This window comes from Amblyomma maculatum, chromosome 4 (assembly GCF_055883805.1).
Source record: "Amblyomma maculatum isolate TAMU_Amacu chromosome 4, ASM5588380v1, whole genome shotgun sequence".
Classification (NCBI taxonomy): domain Eukaryota; kingdom Metazoa; phylum Arthropoda; class Arachnida; order Ixodida; family Ixodidae; genus Amblyomma; species Amblyomma maculatum.
Genome location: NC_139347.1, coordinates 59428164 through 59432836, shown reverse-complemented (window position 1 = coordinate 59432836; position 4673 = coordinate 59428164).

The window sequence follows — 4673 nt, the reverse complement described above, 5'->3', positions numbered from 1 at the left end:
TATATATAGACTCTGCCAAGGGGTACCGACGCCGAAGCAGCTAGGTTCTTCGTTGAGAACATTGTCCTCAGGCATGGCGCTCCAGCACTCATTATAACTGACCGAGGAACTGCATTTACGGCCGAACTTTTGTAGGCTGTTCTTCACCACAGTGGTATCAGTCACCGTAAAACTACAGCCTGTCACCCTCAAACCAATGGGTTGACGGAACGCCTCAATAAGACCATCCCAGACATGCTTTGCATGTACGTTTACGTGAACCGCAAAAATTGGGACGAAATTCTTCCCTACGTCACGTTCACCTACAATACGGCACGCCAAGACACCACTCGCATGACACCATTCAGCCTCCTTCACGGGCGACCAGTAACAACTATGCTGGATGCAATGTTGCTCCCGAATGCTGACACCGATGATCTCGATCAGGACGCCGAGGAATTCGCTCAGCGTGCAGAGGAAGCTCGCCAACTAGCGCGTGTGCGGATCAAAAATCAACAGGAGCATGATGCACGACGCTACAATCAGAGACACCAACATGTCATGTACGAACCTGGCGACAAAGTGTGGGTCTGGAAGCCTATTCGCCGCCGTGGACTCTCCGAAAAACTATTGTGGCGATACTTCGGGCCCTATGCTGTTCAGCGACGTTTAACCGACGTCACTTATGAGGTGGTGCCAGACGGGGTGTCGACCTCAAAGCGACGCCAGCACCAAACTGTCGTCATCCACGTTGTACGTATGAAGACGTACCACTCGGGCTGACCTTAACCTCCTACTTCCTGTTGTTCTCATCGGGACGATGCTTCCTGAGAAGGGGGCCAAATACCGCATAGAAGACGGCGCAAAAGATGAAGACTGGGACGACAAGCGCGATCCTGGGAGAGAAGAAAGCTTGAGCGCAAGAATCGTTCTAGTCGACTATTAAAACCGTGTTATCTTTCGGCCCTCCTTGGCGTTCTATCGAGTCGTGACAGTATACTATAAAGCATACTGAGAAAATACTTTGCAGATATGAAATAGTTCACGCATTCTCGGGGGTTAAAGGAGGTTTTTCGCTTGCTGGCTGGTACCGGAGACAATTCAGTACTAGTTATAGGACAGCAATGACAAACTCCTGACCAGTTCCGAACAAATACTTCCGCTGGAACATGCGTCCAGTCTTTATCACATTTTTTTTTTTCGTACGCAGTCTTTATAGTGGTCCCCACGTCTTTCCTGAGTGAAGGGCACACTCTTTCACTTGAAAGCGGACCTCAGGTGCATGCTTCACCGGCTCGTGCGCCGCCACTAATCTTACCGGCACGTGCCAGCGGTCAGAGGAGTACTGCAGCAGCCGACATCCTTCGTAGCCCGAGATTCACTTAGGCCTCCTGTCTTTTCTTTGCTAGCAGGGCACTCGCATTTCTCGTTGCAAGCCTGACTACGGCGGCACTTTCCACACTAAGCAAATTACTCTCTGTGATAACGTGTTAGGCACGAGACACGTGTTAACTCTCGCGCCATCACATCTGCTCAGTACACACCACTGAAGCTCGGGTCACAAAAGTGCGTTGCCACAATGACGCCTTCGCATGAAATTGTGTTTCCCTATACACCTCGCTGTCAAGGCAACGAGTGTTTTCTTTACTGGTCGCAGCAGCCGTACGTATGAGACGGGAGATGTGTAATTCGTTTATTTCAAGTCGAAACAAAGTTCCATCTTCCAACAGACCGAGTTTGTTCATTCCACTCAGGCGCGTTTCTTTGCACCGGCCTTCCATGATGTGTTTGCAGAGTACTTTCAAACACCTGCGGCGCAATGCCATAGCAAAGCAAATTGCGTTGTCTTCGCTCTTTGATTTTGTCCTTGTTTATCCTTGTGTCATGAGAGAAGGGACCACATATATCGGAATTGCCCAGCTTTCCGGACCTTTTTCTGCAATGGATTGTGGTAGACCCTTCAGGCGCCTTATGTCGAGATTTCGTCGTTGCGTTTACATTGAGCACTGCCGAAAATAGACCACAAGTGCGACCTTTCACGCCCCCCCCCCCCTTCGCGTATTAGAGTGATAGTGTTAAATGCCCCGTTTGAAACACGGCTTTGACATTTTAGGCATTAGTATTGTGAACTCAAAAACTTAATAATAAATAATAATAATAATAATAATAATAATAATTATTATAATAATAATAATAATAATAATAATAATAATAATAATAATAATAAAAAAAAAAAAAAAAAGCCACGGACGTCGAAATTCTGCAGAATGTGTCAAAATTGTGCAAAAAAAAAAACGTGCGGAAACGTTGCAAAGCTGTAATTTTAGGTCGTGTGGTTACGTCAAAACCTCGAAAACAGTCAGTCAAGAGCAAATAAGGAAAACTGTAAAGAAGGGAAAAAGCAAGCAAAAGAGAAAAAAAGTTGGAAAAAGTAGAAAAAAAGAGCAAAAAAAAGATGAAAATAGAGTAAAAACAGAAAAAAAAAAAAGCGAATGAGTGAAAAAGCGTCAATTGAGTAGGAAGATTCGCAGAAAGGCTTTCGCCTTACCGCACTTAAGAGAGCTTTGTCTCCAGCGAATTTTATTTATGCACGCTGTGCTGCTGTGTAGACGGTAATGAGGAAATAAGTCCAAGCTATGACACCCAACTGCAGCAATTTTTTTTTAATAGCACGTGTCTTGGTATTGCAGCATTGGCGTAACACTGTGCCACGCTGATTGGTCAACGTGTAGTGATGTCACAGTATACACAATTTAAAATTGAAATGGCATGCATGCAGAGTGGTCGGTACAATGCGGCGCTGCAAAGGACAGTACAATGGCGTCCCGCGCTTTCTGTCAAAAGAAAGAAGTTCACAATGAATATACTACGGTATACAACCAACGCAAACGGGTGTGTCTCTCGTTACACTGGTAGCCGTGATTTCAGCATTACAATCCGTTATATTCTTACCAGATACCATTTTGGTCTGCGTAACACCTCCTCACCCGGGTTCGATCCCGACCACCGGCGGCTGCGTTTCGATGGAGGTGAAACGGATGGGCGTCCATGTGTTGTGCGATGTCAGTGCCCGTTAAAGATCCCCAAGTGGTCGAAATTATTATGTAGCCCTTCACTACGGCTCCTCGTTCTTTCTTTCCACTTTCACTGCCCCCTTTCTTCCTTCCCTTCCAGTGTGGTTCAGGGGTCACCAGAAAAGGTAGCACATATACTGCCCTTTTCCTTTCCTGTGAACCAACCAACCCCTCCGTTGCCCCCGACCTGGGCCCTGAGGACGTTACTGATAATAATGAAAACCGTATCGGCACAACCGCACTGCTCCCATGAAAGCAGCTGCGTTATGATTTGACAATTTTGTACATACCAGCACATCTGCTCGAGCTTCATTTCCTGTTGAATGAAGCAGTACCAGTCTTCAGCAAATCGGAATTCATCATTTCTTATCGAGATTTCTTCATGATCTTATGATAATTATGAAATCCTTCTGCAAAACAGTATTCGTGCATATGAATGGGAAAATGGCTTTGGGGCGGCGCAGAATGATGAAAAATGGTACTGATGCGTAGTACCAATTAACATTCAGCGGTTTGACTTCCTCACTCCATAAATGTCCTTCACTAAGAAGTTAACAAGTAGAAGTACCAATGCGGTACGGTAACCAAAAAGCTTACTTGGTTAGAGCGTATGTCAATATTTACAGCCTTTCAAAAGGTTGTTTAGAAATCTACCAATTACCACAATTGTTCTACCTTAAATTCATACGCAAAATCTACCGTGCATGTAAAAGATACCTCTGACGGATGGGACTCCTATTATACATATATTATGCACGAAATGGTTTCTCCTTGCAAGAGCGGTTTAGCATAGAAAGGAAGTTGCGTTTATTGTCGGCAAACACGCACGTCTAAATATTTCTTTCATTTTGATGAAACTGAAAAGAGTACAAAACGGGTTTCAGCTTACAGAGAAAGCATTCCATTAAATCGCTGCAGCAATGCATTTCTGGGAAAATTAATTTACCTTCTCAAAGTATGCTGACGTCTCAGTGATAGAGTCATAAACATTTATTAATCATAGTCGTCGCTCACACAATGTATTTTTGTATAGTTGCTCTCCACGCACACTCTCCGAATAGAATCATTTACCACGAAGCATTTCTAAGATAGGTCGAATGGTTTTGTCAGCGAACTACAGTGTCATGTTGATTGCTACTTGAATCATATTACTGCCTGCGATGAAATTGAACTTTTACAGCTTCAGAAGATTCTTTTTCTTCTTAATATTCAGTAATTTCCTACATAGATCATTTACTCATTTTGCGCAACTTCATTTTCCCGAACTGTGCAGCTTACTTCGTATTCACTGCTTACGTTATTTGCTTGTATTTTCACACATGCTTTACACGGAGCCCTTTCTACTCTGGCCCGAGCATCGTCCCGCAGTATCTGCAAATTAAGTTAAAGAAACAAAAATAATGCACACATAAATCAGCGATGTGATGCAATAAATGTGCGTTAAAAGTATTGGCAGCACATTTTTACACTGGTTCGCCTTCCCATTGCGCCTTTCAACTTAATTTCGCTGTCTTTTTTTTTTTTTTTTTTTTTTTTTGTACCTTCACTGCGTGGGCGTCCCGTGGGTGGGTGGGTCGACATTTTGAGTGCTCAGGTACACACGCTGTCAAAAACGCCCAC